At 37.2% G+C, this 24,539-nt stretch overlaps 1 protein-coding gene across 1 annotated transcript in view; it reads right to left on the bottom strand.

Moving 5' to 3' along the window:
• Nucleotides 1-24,539, bottom strand: part of ZDHHC7 (zinc finger DHHC-type palmitoyltransferase 7) — a 52,156-nt gene that overhangs the window by 22,445 nt on the left and 5,172 nt on the right. The window contains exon 2 of the mRNA XM_044663199.1: nt 11,823-11,903. The gene's annotated coding sequence lies outside the window, so the exon portion shown is untranslated. The remainder of the gene's footprint in view (nt 1-11,822; nt 11,904-24,539) is intronic.

The raw sequence follows: 24,539 nt of genomic DNA, 5'->3' as shown, positions 1-24,539 counted from the left end.
TTAGTACAGCAGAGGTTGCCTCAAAGTCCAGACAAACTGGGTTTGGGTCCTGCCTCTGAAACATACTAGCTGTGCAGCCTTGAGGCAAATCATTTTAGCCTCTATGGGCCTCCATCAACTCTCAGACTCTAACTTACAGATGAACTACAACTACCAAATCTGTATTGTGGGGGGAGTTCCCATGGCAGGGAGAGCTTTACAATGATGAATTATTCATAGGTCCAGACCCCCCAACCCCCCCAAAATTAAAGACATAATTTTAAATAATATAATGTCCTATTTTCTAAGACCCAGAAAAGGAATACCTACTCAGGCCACAACATTTATAGCCTGTAAGTCCTAGGCAGCAGTCTTTAAGTATAAGACCTTCTAGATTGGTACAATCCAAAGTATGCACTTTTACTGGTGGATGACAGACAGAACCAGGCAAGACTGCTACCAGCTTATAGCTCTGGCTACAGACAAGGTCCAGAGAGTCAAGACATATAGTGAAAGGCCCTTGTCTAAAGAGCTGGGAAGGTTAGCATCTGCCTAATGTTGGCCACTCAGAGAAAGGGACTAAAGAACAAAGAGTTCCTAAAATAAAAAGGGGTTTTTCAGAATGACTTATGACATTTCTTGTCATGTGGAACTTAAATCATTAAACATAGGGTGGAGACCCATTAACTGTGGTCAGTCAAGAGGACATTCTAACAAATTCTACAGCCTAACATAAAGAGAAATTTACTCCTAATTACATTATACATTAAGATTAGTTGATTTTCCTTTACTTACTAAATGTATATGAATGTGTACTGAAGGGGGTGTGGATTTTAAAATTAATATTCAATATCGCCAAAGTATAATATTTATAAAGATTTATTAATATTTAACTAGAGAGCTAGAGAACACAGAACGTTCCCCACTCAATTCACGTGGAAGAGAGAGCTAGAGGGGCGTTACCCAAAACTCATATACAATCACGCAAAAGACATACGTAAACAGAAAAGGAATTGTGGGTAATGCAGAAAGGAATCCTGGGCAATGAAGTTCCAGGGGTTCAAGATTTTCCAACTATATAGGGAACAATGACTAACCCTGTGGAATCACATTAAACTAGATAAATACTCAAAATTAAGTCAAAATTGAGTCAAAAAGACTCAAAATTAACAGAGATAAAATCACAGGGTAGGGGTCAAATTATTTCTCACAACAGTTAATTAAAATCCATTAAGTTTGGTTTGGAATGACAGTGTGGAGGGGACTCCAGAAAAAGAGAAATATTTGTTCCTTTCTGTTTTGATAGATAATACCAAGGTAGAAATCCAACTATACATTACAATAGCCAGATATGGCAAAAAACACTGGATTTAGAATCAAGAGACCTGGGTCCAAAACCTAGTTATACTTCTTGAATTCAACAAATATATGTATTTCTTATGTGCAACACTACAATAGTTACAGTAGATAAAAACAAACAAGAAACAGCTAGTATTCAACTTCACTCCTCTCAGTTCTTTTTAAGGCACTAAGAAGTTTGTTAAAGGCATTACAACCAATCTGTGTTTCAGAGGATCAGGACTCCTCAGTTATAAAACCCCCATGGACTAGGCCTTGGAAATCTCTATTTGTTATTGGCTATTTCTTGATTGGCTGCAGTCTCACTTGAAGTCCCTTAGCAAATATCTTCTTACCCAGGCATAGGAAAAAGGCATAAAGAGTCAACTCCAGATGCATTATAGGAGTCCTATTCAGCTCCCACCTCCATCCCTGTTCACAAAAAAAGTGATGTCACCAGCAAATCTACATGCAGAATTTCCTGACTGAGGCCAAAATTTTTTCCCTGGACTATATCTAAGAAATTAAAATGGAAGTTAAAGAGAAAGAAATCACAGTATATTTCACAGTACATTTCACTTTATCACTTCATAGGAATATATTTCATTGAGTAAAACAATTCTATAAAAATTAACTGCGTAAAAATATAAACTTACAAGTATTAGCAATATTCATATCAGATTATGAAATGAATTGCTTTACCCTGCCCTGTGATTTTGATCACATTCCTCCCAAGACAAGAAAATCCTCTTTTCCTTTTATATCCTTCAAGGCTCCACTTAGCTGCTGCTACTTACTCATGATCTTTGCCAGCCCCACCCCCCACCAACAATCAGAATTAATTTCTGCTTAGGATCTGCTTTGTCACTTTGTACCACTATCTATAGATTTATAATTTTGCATATTACCTAGGTCTCTGTATCATTGCCCTTATTAAATTATAAATTCTGTTTATAATTTAATTTAGCTAATTTTATATTCTTTACCATTTTGTATACTACTTTATATACTGTAATCATTTAAAGCTTTGTAAATTAAGACATGCTAATACCATTAATATTCTAGTTCAATCTTAAAAACATCATCTTGAATAATGACTAATATAGACAGAAAAGATGTTATACTGTCATCACTCAGAAATATTTCTTCATACTTTCTAAAAGCTTCTGCCTCTTGGGGGGGGGGGTGTCTTCCTGGCAGTCAAATACTAAGGGGTATAAACTAGGGAGATGATCAAGTATATGAGCATTCCTATGATTACATTTTATTTTTACAAATCTAAAAGTACTTTCAATCTCACCTTTCTGATGACAATAGTTATTCATTTTATCTGGCCACGGATACGAACAATCTTATACAATTGACTAATACTAACAATATTAGCCTCTTATACACTCAACATTCAAAGAGTACTGAGGAATTCTACAGAATCTAGTAGCCTAAATAATTTAGCTACTTGCTAAATATTTTCCCCTCTACTTCAGGGAGGGGCAAAAAGTTAGCTCTCTTCAGTGGCAGCACAACACAAGGAGATTAGAGACCCAGCCAGGCAATTAATTGTAGATCTGAACTTTGTTAATGTACTTGTCACTTGGGATACTAGAGAGGAAACAATTTGAATTCCTTTCATCTTGCTAAAGGAGAACAAATTATTTCATCCAAGAGGATGTTTCAATTCTAATTAAAAGTTCTGAAAACGCTCTATAAGTCTTTGAATGAAAGATACAAATTTAGCACTAAATTTTTTCCTCCTATTTATAATTGTCCACATGTGGTAATCACTTAAACAATAAGTTTAAAGTGTAAACAAGAAGCCAAAAACTAAGTTACTACTATTACTAGTAGCTAATATTTATATCATGTTTTAAGGTTTGCAATGAGGTTTTATATCTATTATCTCACTTTGCTTTCCCAACAACCCTGGAAGATAGTAAGTGTTATCAATATCATCCCCAATTTACATATGTGGAAACTGAGACACAGGTAAAGTCACTTGACCAGTATCACACATCTACTAAGAGTCTGAGGTGGGACTTGTCTTCCTGACTCCAGGTCTAGCACTGTATTCAGTGAACTGCCTAGTAAGAAAGGGAGACTTTACTTAGAGGTTTCTTTAGTCTCCTTTCCCCAAAATGCTTATCAGGTTCTAGAAAGGAAATCTGATTAAAATAAATACTTATGTATCTAGGATAAGTAAAGCTGTTGACTGGAGATGGCCCCTGGCTTAATCTATTTTTCCCAAAGAAAAAAGTAGTCCAAGGATATGAACAAATAATTACAAACTACTAACAAATATTTAAAAGACTGCTTTGCACTAACAATAAGAGACACGCAAATCAAAACAACCTTGAGGTTTCACCTCAAATTCAGAATCCTATCAATTTGGAATAGTCAATGTTGTGAAAGGATTGTGGGAAGAGAAGCACACAAGAGTGTGCAAGCAGGTACAGCTAGAAATCAGCCCATCACTCAGGAAAGCAACTTGAAATGAGGCAAATAAAATATCTAAAATGTTTATATTCTTTGACCTGGAGATTCTACTACTAGGTTTATGCTCCAAGGAGTTTATTAACTAGAAGAAAGTCCCTATAAACACAAAAATATTTATAATAGCACTTTTTTTGATAGCCAAAAATATTGGAAATAAAATTAACATCCATTAAATGATGAATTGTTCAACAAATTGCTATACACATGTAATAGAATATATTAGTACGCTAGAAGAAATGACAAATATGATAAAACACTGAGAAGCATGGTTTTAATATGAATTTATGTAGAGTGAAGTAAGCAAAGTTAAGAAAAAACAAAAACACAATAACAACAGCAAAGTAAATTAAAAGAACAATCAAAAATCAGAAGTTGTTTACTGCTCCAAATAAGAGAAAGAAGACATCCACACCCTACTTCTTGTGGAGGTGGGAGGTACATGGGTGTGGTACTCTGCTTATATTTTCAGACTTTTTTCCTACTCTTCTTCCTCTTTTTCTTTTCCTTTAAAAATATTATTTGTTATATGGGATGGCTCTCTGGGAAGGAGGAAGTGATAGTGGAAGAAACTGTATTGAAATAAAAAGCCAAAGATATATCAACAAAATTTGTTTTTAACTAAAGACTACTCCAAAATCAAAAGAAATGTGTAAATATTAGAATGGATGAAGAAAGGAAAGCATGCTATAGTGAAACTATGAAGCTTCAACATTCTGGAAATCGTTTTGAAGTGTGCATATGCCAGTGCTAGGTACAAATCCCCAAAAGGTTAAAGAATGGGAAAAAAAGATCTCTATCCAATAAAATATCCACAGCAAACTTTTTGTAGTATTAAAAGAATTGGAAACAATGCCTGAGGAGGGAATAAACCAATTCTGGGACATGATAATACATCATCATTACTCTACTTTAAGAAACAACAAATATAAGAAGACCTAAATGAACTTGTACAGAGTGAAATAAGTATAACCAGGAAAACAATACATACACAGTGACTACACCAATGTAAACAGTTACAAGGAAAAAAGGTTAACTGAACATTAGATGACCAGAAAGAACAAGCTTGGCCCTGGAGAAGAAAAGAGTAAATCTAAGTTCCTTCTGTGCAGAGGGAGGAGACCAAAGCTGTGAAATGCTGCATATGCTAGTAGATAAAGTGAGTAGCACAGTGGAGTAGAGAAAGCACAGCATTTAGTTAGGCAAACATGGGTTCAAATTCTGCTTCTGATTCTGAGTAATTCCTGCAAATTACTTAACCTCTGTTGGACTCAATTCTTATCTGTAAAATAAAGAATTTAAATTAGATGCCCTCAAACATCTATTTTGATTAGTTCGGCTTAACTATTTTGTTTTTTCTTTATTTCTAAAAATTGTTACAAAAAATGGACATGGGGAAGGAGAAAATTATTCAGAAATGTAAAACCAAAAAATTCTGAAAGCTACAATACATACTTTTAAATTTCTTAAAGATAAAAGGCCATAATATAAATTAAGAAAACTTGAGGGTAAGGGAAAAATTGAAAAGGAACTCTGGATGACAAGAAAAGAGAATTCTAGACCCAGATTAAAGGATCTACACAAAGTCAACAAAAAAGGGCACATGGTCTTATAGCAGAACAAAGTCAAAAGAAAAATAAAAAAGTAGTTAAGAACTAAAACAAATAAGAATTAAAAACTCAATATGAAACAAGTTTATATAAAACTTAGTGAGCAGGGTAAAGAGGACAGATAAATAAGAAAGATTAATTCCAAATAAGTTATAGGGTTACATATAAACAGTTCCCAAAAACCTAAATATGATACTGTTGAATAGTTGTAGTACAACTTAGTAGTTATTAAAACCCTTTATCCCCTAAGCATATAGGAAACACACAACATAACCGTCTTTAAAACCTATTTAACTGGTCCCTGCATCACACAATACTCTTAACTTTGAAAAGAAAACTTGTTTTTAGTATTGTAGTATCATGGGAAAAGAACACCAGATTTGAAACCTAAGAACTTAGTTTGAAACTCCAGTTCTGCTACTTACTTCCTTACCTATAAAATAAAGAAAAAGAACATGATGACTGCAAAGGCTCTCTCTGGTCTTACATCATGGGATTTTATGATGGGATTTATATGAAACTGCTAAATGACTAGAAACAAGAAAATTCAAGGGAAAAAATTTACAAATGTGAAAAAGAAATGCTAGTCAGAGTAGAACAGAGAGTACCAGAGAATGATAGCACTACCCAATGGCAAAAATGCAACTGCCAGGGGGCAGCTGGGTAGCTCAGTGGAGTGAGAGTCAGGCCTAGAGACAGGAGGTCCTAGGTTCAAACCCAGCCTCAGCCACTTCCCAGCTGTGTGACCCTGGGCAAGTCACTTGACCCCCATTGCCCACCCTTACCACTCTTTCACCTATGAGACAATACACCGAAGTACGAGGGTTAAAAAAAAAAAAAAGCTGAAAAAAAAAATGCAACTGCCAATGTGTTCAAAGAACATAGTCAAAAAAGTCCCTTCCTTTCTCCTTATTCCAATAGTGTTCCATCACATTTATCTACAATAACTTAGTCAGCTGTTCCTCAAATGATAGGTATCCCTTATTTTCTAATATTTTGTCACCAAAATAATTTCTATAAGTATTTTTGTAAATATAGGACTTTTTTTTTTCTGAAATCTCTTGGGTAAAGGCCTAATAGTAGTATATCCAAGTCAAATTACACTAATCAGTAATTTTCTGAGCATTTAATTTCAAATTGCTTTCCAGAATGATTATAGCCATCTGCAGGTACACCAATAGTGAATCAATGTACCTGTTTTTCCATTGCCCTTCCAACATTTATCATTTTCCCTTTTTTTAGACATTTGTCACTCCAGTAAGAAATAAAATCTCAAAATCATGAAAGGGAACCTAAGAATGACTTTAATTTACATTTTCTAATTAGTAATTTAGAACATTTTCTTCCCATGTAGTGATGTAGTTTTTTTTTTGTTTTTTTTTTTTCAAAAGAAAAGCAGGAGAGGTCATAAAATCTTAATGATAGAAATGTCCAAAAGGTTAATGACCATGTCAGAGATGCTGCAGAGAGGTCAAGAAGGATGAAGATTGAGAAAAAACTTTTATATTTGGCTATTAAGGAAGTATTACTAGGGGTAGCCTGGAGTCAGGAGGACCTGGATTCAAACCTGGTCTCAGACATTTCCCAGCATGTGACTCATAACTAATAGTTAATGCCAATTCTAAGAAAGAAGGTTTTTTTTTTTTTTTTTTTAAGCATCATTGGTAGCTTTGAAGAAAGCAGCTTCAATAGAATGAGACTAGAAACCATACTGCAGAGGGTTTTAAAAGACAATAAGAAGAAAGGAAGTAGGGGCATTGAATATAGATAGCTTTCTTAAGAATTAAGCCAGTGATGGCAAACCTATGACACGCATGTCAGCACTGACACATGTAGCCATTTTCAATGACACACGGAAAAGTATGGGGCCGCATGCTGAGGATGAAACACCTGCTGTAGTGTAGTGTAGACACTCTGTGTACTATAGATGACAATTCTACCTATATAAATTTATCTATTTTGGTTTATTAAATACAGTTATATATTACAATTATATTTTTTGTTATTTAAAGTATAAATATCACAAAATTATAGTGTTTTTTTCCTTGAAGTGACACGCCACACGAGTTATGCTCATTTTTTTGGCGAATTTTGACACACCAAGCTCAAAAGGTTGCCCAACACTGAATTAAGCCATAAAAGGTAGTAAAGACATAAGATGAGAGAACTAGGTGAAATGAAAGGGTCAAACAACAAGAGTGGTTAAGGATGGAAGAGATATGATCATATGGTAGGCAGGATGAAGAAGCAAGTACATAGGAAGAGACTGAAAAAAAGAAAGAGAGACTAGAGATGACTGGGGGCAATATGCTGAAGAAATCCAGAAGAAATGAGATCAAGACCACTATAGAAGATTTGCCAATTCTTCATGTAACTGGAAAGGAGGAGGAGATAGAGGGGAAAGATGCTTGAATGATGTGAGATGAGGGAGGAAAAGGAAGTTTTCAGTGAATGGTCTGATTTTTTTCAGTAAAGAAGGAGACAAGGTCCTCAACTGTAAAAGTGGGAAGAAGGGTGGGAAGTATGGGTGATAAAGTCATTAGGGTAAGTAAGATAGCAAAAACTTCCCTTTCTACAGTGAGAACCCAATTGAGATAATAAAGCATAAAGTAGTACTGGACCCAATCAGCAGTTTCATGATTTTCTCTAGCTCTGTTTGATACATGTAACTGGAACAAAAGCTGAGAGCAAGAGTAATCCACAGTTGGAGGTTGGGAAGATTATGATCACTGATGAAATAGAGGCAAAAGATTTGGGAATGGAGAAGAGTGGAGAGTTGAATCAGTTCACCAAGTGGTCAAAACAGGAAAGAGAAGTGAAGCCGTCCATCAGCTCCACGAAGATTCCTAGAGGGTTGGAAACTCAGAAAGGGGAACCAAGGACTGAGTAAAAATGGGTAGTGGGTTAAAAACTAATGGAAAGAGAACATAAGGTGAGAATAAAGACACACAGACATAGCTTTGGCATAAGGTAGACAGACAGCAAGTAAGCTCTGGTGGTCAAAAGCTTAGAAGGTTCAGAGCTCTCCTTTCTCAACTGTCATGTAGCTACTTTTGGGGTTACAACCATATGGGGGGGAAGGGGAGAGCGGAGTGGTCAGATACATTAACATTATGAGATATTAACATCAGGAGATATGAACTGCTGGAACCTAAAACAATAGATAAGAGCTAACACCTAGATCAGGAATCCATATGGCCTAAGGTCTTGATACAAATAAGGAGCCTGAGATTACTGACCAGTCTTCCAGAGTGTAGCCTTAGGGAGGGGCTAGGATTGAGGTTCAGTTTAACTCAAGTTTACAAAAATCAATCATAAGCAATACAAGAGTCAGTTTTGGGGCACTCTTAGAATAATATCACAATTAATGTATACCTGGATTGCTACAAGAAGAGTGTTACCAATATTGGGATGATGACCTAGGAAAGAACTGAGGGGATGGCAGAAGGAAAGTCACCACAAGAACAAAGACCAGAGCTAGGCATCACTAGACATTAGGAAAGACAGAATGATAAAAAAGATTAAATCAGAAAAAGTAATACCAGAGTTCATGATCAAGGAAGTAGAAGATGCACAGAACATAGTTTGAATGATTCAATTTTCAAAGAGCAATTGTTCAGACTTTTCAAGAGAGCAACTAACATATAAAACAAGGTCAAGGCTATATATGTGAAAAAAATGTAACAAGCTACTGCAGCAGATTGCTGAGTCACTGTATTACTTCAGTAAAAGCAACCAGACAACAGGAGAAGGGAAGCAGTAAAGAACAATTCCTTTGCCCTGACTCTAACCTAAAATTTTGTTGAAAATGTGGAAATGGTGTACTAATGAGACTTTATGATCAATGTGTTATTAAAATACTATGTCCATTAAAGAATAACATGAAAACCTAGAGTTACCCTTAAAACAAAAATTACTATTGATTTCATACTAATTAAAGTTTGTTTCTGAGAGAAACTTGAAAGCATTCTATTGATTGACAACAGCAATAAGATGCTTGATCATCATTTCTCTGATATAATGACAACAGCCAGACTTCTGATGACTGAGGTTTTTTTTTTCTTTTTTCTTTTTTTTAAACCCTTAACTTTCTATGTATTGGCTTATAGGTGGAAGAGAGGTAAGGGTGGGCAATGGGGGTCAAGTGACTTGCCCAGGGTCACACAGCTGGGAAGCGTCTGAGGCCGGATTTGAACCTAGGACCTCCCGTCTCTAGGCCTGACTCTCAATCCACAGAGCTACGCAGCTGCCCTCAGATGACTGAGGTTTAATGAGATTTTGACTCCAATCCCGATCCTGCCATGTTAAATAAAGATAGCATCCACTTCTCAGAATGTCAAAATTAACTTATTAATAAGCTTCCATTACTCAAGGAACAGTTTCTAGAGACTGCAAATATGCTATAAGAACACATTTAGAACCAAAAATGCCTATAGAGGCCATGTAATCCAATACTTTCATTTTACCTCAAATCCAAAGTTTAAAAACCCAGAGAGAGGTAGAAAATTGGATCTAGATTGGTTCTAGGTCTTCTTACTGCAAATCCAACAATCTTCACAATGTATCAACCATGAAAGGCAAAAGGTTTTACATTTATACTCTATGATACTGGTTAATAACCTTATATTTATTGTAAAGGAACATGCAATGCACTAAATCCAAGAGCTAGAAAAACCCTTAGAAATAACTTCTTCAAATTCCCATGTTTCTACAGACTTGGAAATCAGTACAAGCTGAGTTTTGGTGATTAGGCTTAGCATTATGGGATACTTTTTCAGGTGAGGGTGGTGGGAATACTCAAGACAGAGAGGTGAGAGGACCTCAAGGATAAATGAAGTTTTAAGGCAGAAAAAAGTTCAGTACTGTCTTAGGTCAGCCCTCCCCTCTTTGCCCAGATTTATTTACAATTAGTTATAAGCAGATGAATCAAAGATCAGGGATGCACAGACCCTGATTGGTTAGGGCTCACAGTGGACTTCATTTACTGAATATGGATTTTATATTGCTTGGAATGGAATTATGTCCTATGGAATATAATGAAGCAAAAGCTTAGATACATCTATGGACTTGTTGAATTGTAGACATTCAAAAGTCTAGGGATAATCTAGCAAATTAATCACTGAAGGCAGATTTTTAGCTTCATCTAAAGAAAAGCATCCACAATTAGGGCTCAACAAAAGTGCAATAGACTGCTTCAGGAGGCCCTGTTCTCCTCTCATTGGTTTTCATCAAGCTGAAACTCTATGCCTACTAGTCAAAGATATAATGAAGAAATAATTTTTTTAAACCCTTACCTTCTGTCTTAGAAATGCTACTAAGTATTGGTTTCAAGGCAGAAGAGTGGTAAGCGATTGGAGTTAAGACTTGCCCAGTGTAATGGGTATCTCCATATCCTAAACAGTGTTATCCTTTTATATGATCACATAATTTCTATGGTAGAAGGGATCTCAGAGGCCATCTAGTCAAATTTGTGGGAGAGTTAGGTGGCTCAGCAGATACAGCCAGGTACGGAGATGAGAGGACTTGGGTTTAAATCTGGTCTCACAACACTTCTGGCTGTGTGACTCTGGGCAAGTCACTTAACCCCTTATTGCCTAGCCCTTAACTGCTCTTCTGCCAGAACCAATATAAAGTATTGATTCTAATCAAGAAGGTGAGGGTTTTTAAAAACAAAAACAAAATGCATCTCCTATTTGAAGACAGTAATTACTGAAAAATCAAAATCTTCCCCTAACCTAGGTATTATAAGACAAGGACTGCAAAGGAAAAGAAAGTAAACCAGAATTTGGCAAGAATCACAAAAACACAATATATCAAGATACATAAAAGACATCACACTACCAAAACTTGTCAGAATAGTTTACTTTGACAAGAGCTGCCATTAAACATTATTTCTGAAAGGGACAAGAGAAGCCAAGGCAAGATGGCTAAATTAAACAAAAACTTCCCCTTGAAAATATTTTATTTTAGTATTGTATTGGCTATATGAAGAGGTCTAGTTTTCTTAACTTTATTTATATATTTGAAGCTGAATCTTTATCTAGCCAGGCTGGAAATGCAATGGCCACTCCAGGAACCAATCAGAGGCTTTAATCTGCTTTAACCATTTTTTTCAGCCTCTGCTAGTTCTCCCCTCTTTAGGCAGTCTGGTAGCCCTCCAATTCCCAGGGCTTACTACACTGGTGTCTTTGTGCTGACACAATCAACTTTAGCTTTCTGATAGCTCTGAGCCCTAACTCAACCGACCCAGCAGCCTTAGCCTCCCCAGCCTCAAAGACTATGGCATGCACCATCTCATCTGGCATATCTTTAAAGTAACAACTGAAGTTACTTAAAATTAATCTGTACTTTTCCAAAAAGAAAAAGAAAAATGGCAGATTATATCCATAAACTGATTTTAAAACTTACCTCACAGACTTTTTTTAAATGTTACTTGGACATTGTGTCTTTTCTTCAGGCTAAGGTGCATATTGTCACATATGATACGATCTGAAAAAGGAAAAATCCAATGACTAAAATGATGATCAAGACACAGAAAAGCACAAAAATCTATTGGCATAAAAAATAGAAATTATTTTTTAGGACCATATACGTAGAGCTTAAAGGACCCTAAAGGTCATTTAGTCTAAATTCCTCATTTTACAAATAAGAAAACTAAAGTATATGAGTACCCAAGAACACACACAGGAAGTAAAAGACCCACGATCTCTAAAAGTAAACTCTGATCAGAAATCCAGCACACTGCCTTCACAATACACTTGATTTTTTTTTTTCTGGTAGTGATTATAATCAGATTACTCAGTATTTTAAGCACATATCACAGAACCATATAGTTAAGCACTATCAAGAAGAATAAGAATTAAATTTATTTTGCTCCATCTCCAAAGAGCTAACTAGAAATAATGGATAGAAGTTGCAAACAGATTCAGGCTTGAAAGAATGGAGAGAAAAAAAATTGAAACTATCCAAAAATGAAATGGGATATAGGAGGCTGGGCTCCCCTTCACTAGAGGGCTTTAAGAAAAGGCTGGATGGGGGGCAGCTAGGTGGTTCAGTGGATCGAGAGCCAGGCCTAGAGACGGGAGGTCCTGGGTTCAAATCTGGCTTCTGACACTTTCTAACTGTGTGACCCTGAGCAAGTCACTTAACCCCCATTGCCTAGTTCTTACCACTCTTCTGCCTTGGAACCAGTACATAGTTTGCTAGCCTAAGTGGTGTGCTAGATTTTATTTGATGTTAGTCAAAAAACACTTATTAAGCATCTACTACATTCCAAGTACTATGCTAAGAGCTAGGAAAGGAAAAGCAAAAGCTAGTCCCTATTTTCAAGGTCTAAAGGGAATACATGACGACAATTAGAAATTTGCAGAGAAGGCTAGCATTAAGGAAACTCCAGAAAGAATTGAATTTGGTAGAATTTTAGCTGGGACTTGAAGTCAGGCAAAGGAAGAAGGAGAGCATTCCATACATAGGGGGTAGTCAATGAAAATGCTAGGTCAGGGGATAGATATTTGTGATTCTGTGAAATATCTAGTCCTTGATTATTTTAGTGTTCAGAATAATGTTAAATGAGAAAAGAAAAGGTGCTACTCATAACTGTAATAACTGTATCCTGCTAGTCTATGCACAGTTATCATTTTTAATGGAAGGTCATGAGTAAATTAATTTTTTTTAAGTATCTCTAGCTCTTATACTGAATGAAAATCTACTAGATAAATTTCCTGATTTAGATAAATTACATCCTCAAGGAATTAAGAGATCAAATCTACCAAGCACTGCAATCCCAATGTTCATGAAGAAAAAGAAGTTGAGAAGCAACTCTAGTAGAAAAATTTGGATGGGGTACAAGTAAATGAATGACACAATTTGTGAGCGGTTACTATGTGCAAACAGTACACTAAATGCCAGGGATTCAACTAGGAAAACAAGCCAATCCTTGCTCTTAAGGAGCTCAAATTTTAATGGCACAGATAACACATAAAGAAGGCTTCAGCTGCAAGTCAGATAGAAAAGTCTCATGGACCTTAGCAGAACCAACAAAGCAGATATGGTAATGCTTCCTTAATGTCACTTTCCTTGATAAAAATGATTATCAGTTTCTGCCAAGCACCAAAGTGGCAAGGACCTTCCTTTCTGATTCTTCAGTAGTTATGGCCATAGTACCTTCAGGAAAAGCTTCCAAGCCTATGTCTCCAAAGAATACTATCTAAGGCCATGGTGGTAAACCTATGGCACACATGCCAAAAAGGGCATACCGAGCCCTCTCTCTATGGACCCTTGAGCTGTTGTCTGCCAAAGTTCTTTACTGGAAAGGCAGAGGGGCTTGGAGGAGCTGCTCTCTTTCCCTTCTCCATTGCACCCCTCTGCCCAGAAGCCCAATATGCATGCTTCCTCAGTAAGGTGGGTGACTCACATGCAGCAGAGCTGGAGGAGAGAACAGCACTCAGGCCACTCACCTCCCCTAGAGTAAGACCGCTGGGGGCAGGGGAATGGCACAAGGTCTCTGGGAGGCATAGCACAGCACACAGTCCCTAAAAGATTAGCCATCACTGGTCTAAGGGCTTTGGACTGAAAGCACTACTACTATACAAGTTTTTGAGTGAAGGCCACAGGCTATCCCCATCAGGATGTGAGGGTGATACTAGTTTGATTTGCCTTACACAAGCTAATGCCTGTCTCTCAAGGTGTCCTGCTCTGCTGCTTCAGTTCTGCTGATTTGCCTATCCTGTGCATTGGTTGACAGTTGGTGGGGATGACTTCCTCCTTTTCCACAGGAGCTGTTTCCCCACATGTAGGCTGTGAAGGCTAGGCTAACAGCAGGACCAATGGTCAAAAAGGTGCTGCCTCTCCTAGGGTTCCTCTATTTGCCTTTTGGTGGCAGCTGGCCAGCAATTGTTGCTGTTGGTGACAAGAAGGCTGAGCCTCCTCTCCTCAATGATTATCTCCCTAAATAATGGTCACTGGGGCTGGACTAGAAGCAGATCTGGTGATTTTAAGGGTATAACTATTCCCAAGACTCTTGGGCACAGGGTCCTAAGCTCTTTCCATAAAGTGGTCATGATGGTAGGAGTGGTTTGACTTGTCTGGCACACACTGCCTCCTGTTCCTCCCTTAGGGAACCTGGATGCTTCAACAAGTCTGTCCAGTGTGTGACCATGGTTGACAACTGGGGACCCCTTCTCCAAAGGAGATGCCTCCTACACTTACTGTGAAGTCTAGGTTGGAAGTAGGACCAGTGGTCTGGGGATGCTGCCAGTCCAAGAGTTTTCACACCCATTTGCCTATTCTTGGTCAGACACTGGTCAGGGAAGGCAAGAAAGTTGACTTCTAGTCTCAGCTCTGCTACTAACTAGCTGTGTGACTATTACGTAATTCTTTGGTTCAGATTGTGGAGGGAGTCAGTTGGTCATTTTAGACTGTCTTGAGCCGTCAATTAATAAATTAACAAATTTAAGAAATACTGCCTCAAGAATTCCAATCATTATAATATATATGCATATTTATGAATATACATAACTATATACATATATTAATATGGAAATGTTTTACATACATATGAAAGGTATTCCTATATGGAGACAAATGTTTACATATTCTTATGTGTGTATATATTTAATATATAGGTACACGCTGTCTAACTCAATAAAATGTAAGCTTCTTGAGGGCAAAGAACATAGGATTTATGTCTCTTGTCTATCCCAAGATCCTGTAGAGCAGGGGTCGGCAACATATGGCTCTTGAGCCATATCTGGCTCCACCTCCCCACCAGCCAGTGTGGGCAGAGCCCCAGGATGTGCCCCAGGGGACCCTTCAGCCCCCACCCCATACTGACTGTTGCGTTAGAGTATAGCACAGAATAGGTCCTTAACAAATTCTCATTGGTTGCCTGACTTACTGTCTCAAAGTCTCAAAGTCTCTCTATAAAACTGAGGCACTGAACTAGGTGAGTTTTAAGGGGTTTTGCAGATCTAACAATCCTACGGTAACCATCTCTTAGATCAATGATGGGCAAACTTTTTAAAGAGGGGGCCAAAGGAAAGGAAATGCTCATCTGTCAGGCTGTTTCTAAGGCAGCTCTTTCAAAATTTCATTGTATTGTATCCTACTCATTGTATCTGTCAGATTAGGAATGTCGCCCCATGGATAGAACATTTCAGGGGGCCGTATCTGGCCCGCAGGCCATAGTTTGCCCATCACTGTCTTAGATTAATGATGTCCAAGGACACAAGTGAATATGAAAACTTTATTAACAGAAAAATATGGGATATTTCTTAGTATCATAAACTTAAATTATCAAGTCTAATAGTGAGGAGCCACAGACCTTTGTTCCCCACCCCACCTTCACTGCTTAATTCCCATAAGGCACTAACATCCTTTTATTCTCTCCAGAATACTAACTTCTATCTCACAATTCCTACCTGCACCAGGAACATCCCAGAGACCCATCCATTATGCTTCTAGGTCAGGGACTATCCTCACAGTCTATTCCCCAAGATTCTTAGGGTCTTGCCAATTTAACCAAGAGAACTTAAGTACCACCTCTGGCCTTTCCATCTATCATGATACTGATCTGTCCCTCTTTTATGTGTTCTTACCCAACTAGAAGGTCAACTGCTTGAGAAGAGACTATCTCAATTTTCTATTTCTAGAGCTTAGCATACTTAGCAAATTTTAAGTAAAAAAGAAATTATTTCTGATTCCATCCAGGTAAATACAGTCAGTTCATAATCACTCTGGCATGCCAAAAGACTTAGAGGTGATTCAGTCATGGCCATCCTCACCCTCACCCCACCCTCCAAACCCCCACAAAAAGCATTCATCAGAAGGAAAAAAATATATCTTCGAGGACACATACTTACTTCAGTGAGCTGCAAATTGCATCTAAAGAAGTCAATACAAAAGAGGCATCGCATCATAAGCCAGGCCTAGAGATGGGAGGTCCTAGGTTCAAATCTGGCCTCAGACACTTCCCAGCTGTGTGACCCTGGGCAAGTCACTTAACCCCCATTGCCTAGCCCTTATCACTCTTCTGCCTTGAAACCAATACATAGTATTGACTCTAATGCAGAAGGTAAGGGTTTAAAACAAAAAATAGCTAGCACATTCCCTTGGGAAATATTAACACATAAAGCATATTTTATTGTCATTTATGAGGCCTCTAAAAACTTTTAATTTGTTTCAATGTGATTTATCCTGGTTTTCAGTGTTTGTTTCTTAGAGTTAGGAAAACAAGTTTTTCTTAAATCAAAAAATAATTTATCAGCTATAGATAAGGTATTATCTGTCTTTTAAACTCTGGAGCAGAGGTCCAAATTCTGATCCAGATACTTCCCTCCCACCTTCTGCAGAAGTCCGGAAGACTAGATTTAATGCTAGATGTTTTGATATGTAAGTTAGTTTTAAAGTTTCCTTTCTTCCTCTTTTTATTCATTAGTATAGGAAATGTAAATGATGCAAAAACAAAATAAATCATTAAAACTTATTACAAATTTTTTTCTAAACTTCCTCATTATCTTCAACTCTTCCTCATATGGCAGTGTTACTGAATATTAAAGCTAGATAGAACTTTGAATATCAATCAACTAGCCCAATCTCTTCTGTTTTTCAAGAGATACAACTGAAGCATGGAATAGTCCTCCTAAAACACACTATTCTGTCACTCATTTTGCCAAAAGAAATATAGGATATTATGGTCCATGGCTTCTAGATTATTAACCGACCCTAACTTCCTTCTTCTGGACACATTCATTATGTCAATGTCCTTCTCATTACGTAGAACCAATAAGTGAATTTTAATATTCCACATGTCTGATCATCAGAATACTGTTGGGCTATTATACTTGTCTGTATCCCTGATGCAGCATTTAATCCATACCATGCAGTTCAAATCTTGTCTTCTATACAAGTCTTAGAGAACAAGAATTTTAAGTGAATCTTATACTTCTTTGTGTACTCTAGCCTGGCACACATAATAGACATTTAATACATATTTTTAAGTGAAATGAATGAATACTACTTTTCCTACCTATTCAAAAATACTAGTCTTTGAATATTTTTCACTCTTGAAAAAGTCTATTAGGATAAATGGTACTCCTGCAATTCATTAAAAGGCCTGTAATATAATAACTGAAGGGACCACCTCCTCTCCCCAACCAAAGGCAGATGTTTACCCCTTCAGAATTGCTTGGGGACACAAATTCATTTGTCTCTTGGTCAAAGTTCTGTAACAGCTAAGCCTCTCCAAACTAAGCTAGGCTGACTCTCTGAAGCCATTAAGTCTTACTGAGGAACAATGAAGCATTCCCAACTTAGAAGAACTTTGCAAGAGGTTAAGATGGGCTGGCAGAACCTTAAAAGAGACCAGCAGAGCCTTAAAAGACCCAGGGTCAACCCCATTTCAAAATGAAGCATTTTTAAACTCTGCTCTCAAGGAGTTCAGTTACTAGAAGACAACCTAAAAACATGTAGTATGTACAAACAAGATGGATAAATGACAAATTGGAGAGAGTGGCTTCTTATAAACAGTGGGATTTTAGCTGGAACTTGGAAGGAAGCCAGGAGGCAAAAATGAGGAAGGAAAGAACTCCAAACACAGGAGATAGAGAAAATGTAATCTAGAGATGGAATATCTTGTGAGATCAGCAAAGGAGGTCAGTGTTGCAGAATACATTGAGGGTTTTAAAGTGTAAGAAGTCTGGAAAATTAGGAAGGGAAAAGGTTTTACCCAACAAACAGAGGATTTTATATTTGATCCTAGATGTAAAAGGGAGCAACTGGCTTTAATTGGAGGCTAGGTGGGGAAAGTAATGTGGTCAGATTGGGTTTTATGAAGATTGGCAGATAAGTGGAGGATAGACTTGTGGAGAGACTTGAGGCAGAACATTGCAACTGTCCAGGAATGAAGTGATGAGAGCTTGCAAGAGGATGGTGGTTGTGTCAGGAGGGAAGAGGAAACATAAGAGAAAAACTGGTAAGATTGGATATGGGAAATGAAAAAAGACTGAAAAGTTGAGAATGACATCTACAGTGGAGCTTGGGTAACTGGGGAGATAATGGTACCCTACACAGAAGTTTGGAAAGAAGAAATTAGGGGGGAAAAGATAAGTAGTTCAGTTCTGAACATGTTGAACTTAAGATTCTACAGGACACGTAGTTTGAAATGTCCAAAAAACAGTTGGTGAGGCTTGACTGGGTAACCTTGAGAACATTCTTTAACCCTCTTAGCAATCCAACCAATTCTCAGACCATAGAAAAAAATAGCAAAATAGACATATATTTGCAATAGTAGAGGCAGTCTCCTCAAAACAATAAATTCACAGGTATAGGCCAAATAAATAGTGTTCCCTGAGCTATAGGCATTCTATATAATCAAAATGTCCCATCACACTATTCTCTCTTCCACAGTTATGACACTGGAAAACCTATTTGAGTACTAACTTCATATTCTTTTTAACAATCATTTCCAAAACAGTTAGGAAATTACCTTGGAATTAAAACATATATATATGTATGTATATGTGTGTGTACACACACACACACACACACACACACACACACATATATATATTTCAAATGGAAAGCTTTTTTAACAGGAGTTGCACAGTGTAGACTGGGTAAGGATAAGTGGCTCAACCTCTGAGAGTAGAGGTGGAGTACTTTTTTACCTGGGGGTAGAGGTAAGGTACTTTTTATCCTAGTATCTCTCCCTCCAAAAACAATATAAATGAATCTTAAAAAACAATGTGAGATCTTTTAAGACACTCTAGCAATAAGTTTTTATTATAAAGATATGTAAATACAGTATAGTAATTTTGATACTTGTTAAAACAGGATTTGTGGCAGAACAATGGGGTTGAAAGTCAGGAAACCAGACTAGAACTGAATATCCACTTCTAACTGAGACTTCAGGCTAAGTTACTTAAGCCCTCCCACATCTTTCTCTGGCAGTGAAAAAGAGGATGTTAACACTGAAGAATAAAACCAAAACAAATTAAATAATAGGTGAAAGTGCTCCAGGCTCTTTAGAGGCAAAGGTGCTATAAAAATCCAAGGTATAATTAATAGATTATTATTATTATTATTATTATTATTATTATTATTATTATTACACATACCAAAGTGGCTGCCCTGGATTTTGGTATTTTAGCACCTGCAATGTGTTGTACAAAGGAGGTACTAAATTCAATTAGACAAGTATTTTTTTAAAACACTTGTTCTGACAGGCTTCATTTTAGGAAGTGAGCTGAATGAATGCTGGGGTTAGAGTACAGTTCTAATCATTCACATATATATTGACTATCTACTTAAAAAAAACAAAACACTCACTGGGCCTTTTCCTGATCTCAGGAAGAGAAGCTTACTACTACTGATCAAGCAGTCAAGCATTTATTAAGCACCTTCTGAGTACCAGGCACTGACTAGGCACTGGGGACAAAAAGCCAAAAATGAATCAGTCTCCTGCCCTCAAGGAGTTTACATTCTATTGTGGGGAGACAGCTGTGCATATATATGTATAAACAAAAATATACAAGGTAATTGTTTGGGAGAGGCACTAAGTAGCTGGGAGAATCAAGAAAGGCCTTAAAAGTTGGCATTTGAGCAGAGTTAGGAAGGAAACCAGGGTATAACTTTCAGATAATCTACTAAAGTACATTTGTAGCAATTATGTTCTTTAAACATTCTTTCCATCAATTTGCAATCATGAAATATTTAGTTTGCTCTTTAAAAGCATAGCAATTATCTACTGCACACAAAACCACTATTTCCCTCTCCAATTACAGAATCTAAAGAATGTGTAAGAATGCACAATATTAATTTATCACCGCCAACTGCAGTCAACTTTCAATTTTATACCAACATACTATCCACAATCTACATTATCAATATCAAAATATGGCTTTCAACTTCCAGAAAAACCTTTTAAATCAAACCACTTCATTATCCCTTAGGGAAGTTATAAATCAAAGAGTTGCAAGTTTAAGGGGATTGAGTAGGTACTTACATTCTGAATCAGAATGAGAGGAAAATTTCCACATGTACTGTTCATATTTGTTAGTAGAGGATAGGGCAAAATTTTTACTTTAGTTCTTAAAAAAACTCATGGCAAACTAAACAGTCATACAAGAAAAGCAAGTGCAATAGTTAGCACAGTAACAGAACCCAAAATAATCTTAAATTTACAAGTGAAAAAACCCTCCATACTTGCACACTTAGAGCCAGAATCTCTCCAAGTATCCATTCCCAGGATAATAAAGCTACTTTTCCAGATCTTCCAGAGCAGGTTTCATTATTTTGCTTCAAGTAAGTTTACAGAGAAACACACCCACCTATATTCAAATAAGTCCCATAAGGATTTCAAATCCAAATGTTCTAAACTCTAAATTATATCCATGCTAAGGGAAGGACCAAGATAGCAGATACCACAGAAAACAAATGTTCACTGTCTCTGACTCTGGACAGTATTTTAATTTAGAGCCATCCAGGTGCACAGAAGAGTCTCCAGTGCTATGAAAATTAAAAGGGCTTAAATAAAAATGATACTATAAATGTCGTAGGGGGGAAATTGATTCATTTCTGCCTTTATATACCTTCAAAGCGACAAAAAGGAGTACTGAAACAAAGCTGGGCCCTCTCTAAATTTTCTCAGTAAATACTGAAAGGCAATAGATAATGTCCTTGAAACAACAAACCTAAAGGGCCCATTTTCATGGATCAAGGATAAGTCCATATGCATGAAATGGTATAAAAAAACACTAAGTATCTGTTGCCCAGAGAACTTCAGTCAACTGATGTCCAGAAAACAAAATGTATTAATCACAGAGTGCATGGAGTGTGTAAATTGAATGTGAATGATGCCAGCATTTCTCAAGTAATAACACACCTAAAGGAAGGTCCAGCACATTGGATAGAGCTTCTATAGAACTTCCCTGGCTTTACCTTTCTGTTTTTGCTCTGAGACTTTAAATTGTAAAAGAAAGTATCCACCTGCACTGGCAGAGGGAATTTCCTCAATCCAGAAGTTCTTTATGTCAACATAATTTCAGGGTCAGTCCTTATCCCTAAAGAACACCAACTAACATTTATATATTATTTTAAGGATTACAAAGCACTTTTCATATGCTATTTCATTTGATTCCCATTATAACTTTGTAGGGTTACTGTTACCCCCATTTTATGGATGAGGCACTATGAATTAGTTCTCACACAATTTGTGTTGGAAGGGTCACCAATGGCTATCAGATCTAAAGAAAAGGAATCCTTTCCTGCAATATATTAGACACATGCTTCCAACTTTTGAGAAGGAATCCACTATTTCCTCAGGGAGCTCTCATTTCAATTTGGAACATCCCAATTATGAAACTTTTCCTTCTTACAAATCCTCTCTGCAATGTCTTGCCTAACCAAGATAAAATCTGGTCCTTCAGATCTGATAGATCTCCATGATAGGTCTTCTAATACTTGAAAATGATTATATCCCTACTAAATCTTTTCTTCTCCAAGCTAAACATATCACCAGATCCTTCAACTGATCCTCATTTGCAAGATCTCAAAGTCCCTTGTTATCCTATTCACCCTCCTTTTGATGCCCCCTTCAGCTTATCAATATCCTTTCCAAACTTTTGCTAATTAAACACAATATTACAGATTTGATCTAACCAGGGAAAAATACAGTGAGATTCCCCTCCCCAGTCCTGTCCACATACATGTCTCTCATAACCTGACTGCCATAACACTGTTAACTCTCACTGAATCTGATGTCAATTAAAGTCCCAAGATCTTTCAGATAGACTGCTTTCTAGTCTTTTCCTCCTTCATCTTATAGTGAAGTTGATTTTTAAAAATCTTCAGTGTAAGATTTTACATTTACCTCTATTTAATTTCAGCTTACTAGATTCAAATCATCACTAATATTCTAGCCTCTGGAGAAAACTTTGAATGCTGACACTTTCACCCAATGTGCAAATCTAGTACTCTCTCCACTATGCTATGCTGCCTCAAATCATGAATCACTCCTCTCTAGAACCAAATCCAGGCCAAAGGAATTTCCTAAATTTCCTATTAACCTTATGGTTAATCACTATGTTGTCACATAACGATTGCCAAGGCCGTGTGGGGTACCAGAGGGAATACTTAACTAGGAGTCAGGGAAGTTGAATCTTATATTAGTTCAAGGTCTACTCCTACCACAAATAGAGAAAGGGGTGGTGTACAGGGACTTGGTAGCAGCAATAGCACCTTTAAGGCAATGAGAAGAATCCTGACTACCAGCAGGAAAAATGCAAAAAGTCCAGGGGAGCCTGATTTCCCAGTCACAGAATTTTAGAGCCAGAAAATACATTAGAAATCATCTAGTCCAAACCCCTCATTTTACAGATAAGGGAAACTAAGGTGTATATATAGAAAGGCATGTTCAAGGTCAAACAACCACAAAATCCCAGAAACATTCTTTAAATCCTGTGTGCAAAGGGTACTGGAAAACTGTACTGTTGTTGGAAAAGATAAAGTTTAGATAAAACAGGATTGCTGCCCTCTTTATATACATTATCTCATCTGGTTTTCATAATATGGTATCTTGTTATTAGGTTCCAATTGTTATTTTTGCTACCTCTGTGCCCTCAGGCAAGTCTGTTCACCTGCCTGAGCATCAGTTTCCTCAACCTTAAAAGAAAGGGACTGGACCACATGGACCTAAAGGAGTTCTAGAATGATGAGGCTATGATCTTGTGTACCCACTCCACTACTCACGGGCCTAGACTTCACAGTCTAATAGCGGGAAAAGATGCTAATACAGATGCATAACACTGTGTATTCGTGTATATTAGAGCAAAAATGAAAGAGGTTTTGAGGGGGAAAGTCATTCATCTCCTGGGGAAGGGAGAACAAGGGAAGGCTCCTTGGAGAAAATATAATCTATTGTTCCTTTATGACCATATTTTTTAAACTACCTTACTAGAACAACAACAAAAAAAAAAGGCAAAATTTTCTACAAAAGGGATAAAGTAAAACGTTTTATTTACTAAACTTAAATAGCAAAAAAAGTTGGTCTTAGTTGCAATCCCAGTTCTATTACTGGTTTCCAGCAGACCTTGGGTCTTCCTAATTCTCCAACTTCCTTACCATCATATGAAAAATGTTCAACTAAAACAAAGAGCTCCTAACCTGGGGTCTTGTGAACTTTTAAAAAAAAAATCAATAACTATACTTTAATAACAGGTTTCCTTTGCCGTTTATTTTATGCTTTTAAAAACATTATTCTGAGAAAAGATCCATAGGGTTCACCAGACTGCCAAAGGACCGAAAGATACAAAAAAGGTTTAGAACCCCTGAACTAGCTGATCCCTTCCCGCTCTAAATCCCATGATACTATAAATATCAAATTCGGTTTTTAAAAAATCCCAAGCAAAAATGGTGGCTTTCTGAAGGAGGAAAAGAAGACAGAACTTGGAAGGGTACAGAAAGAAAGTAGAAGAGTGGAGGCTGAGAGAGATGAGATTTGATCATCGGTGTAGCAAGGTAGTGGGGCGTCGTTTCAAAAATACAAAGACTGGAAGGAAGGAGAGTAGAATTACCAATAAGAGAGTGGCAGAGATTAAGGTAAATTAAGGTCTCCCAGAATGGAGAAAGTGTGAGGGAAAGACCAGCCCTTTTCTAAAACAGAATTTAGAGCTGGAAAAGATCTAGGCAATCAGCGAATTCAACCCTCTCTCCAACTGGCGGAGAAGGTAAACTGAGAAGGCAAGGGGGTGAAGGAGGGGGAAGAGATGAGGGAAGAAGAAAGGGAGAAAGAAAGAGAGGAGGGGAAGGAAGGAGAGAGATATGAAAAGAAAAAAGAGTAAGGAGAAAGGTAAAGGAAATGGACTTCTAAAAACTCCTCCTCTGAATAAGGTTTTTAAAAGCATAAAATACAAAAAAAAAAAAAAGCAACAACCTAAAGGAGGCGAGAGGAGAGGAAAAATAAATAGGAATTAGAGAAAATGGTGAGAGACAGGAGGAAAGAGGGTAAAGGGAGGAAGGAAGGCAGGATGGAGATGAGAAAGAGAAATAAGGAGAAGGGGAAATGAGAGAAAAGCGAGAAAAAGAGGAGGGCGGTGTAAGGCCGAGCGGGGCCGAGAAGAGGCAGGGAAG

This window comes from Gracilinanus agilis, chromosome 2 (genome assembly GCF_016433145.1).
Source record: "Gracilinanus agilis isolate LMUSP501 chromosome 2, AgileGrace, whole genome shotgun sequence".
Taxonomy (NCBI): Eukaryota; Metazoa; Chordata; class Mammalia; order Didelphimorphia; family Didelphidae; genus Gracilinanus; species Gracilinanus agilis.
Note: the sequence above shows the minus strand (reverse complement) of the source record. Positions and strands in the feature narration are given on the sequence as shown.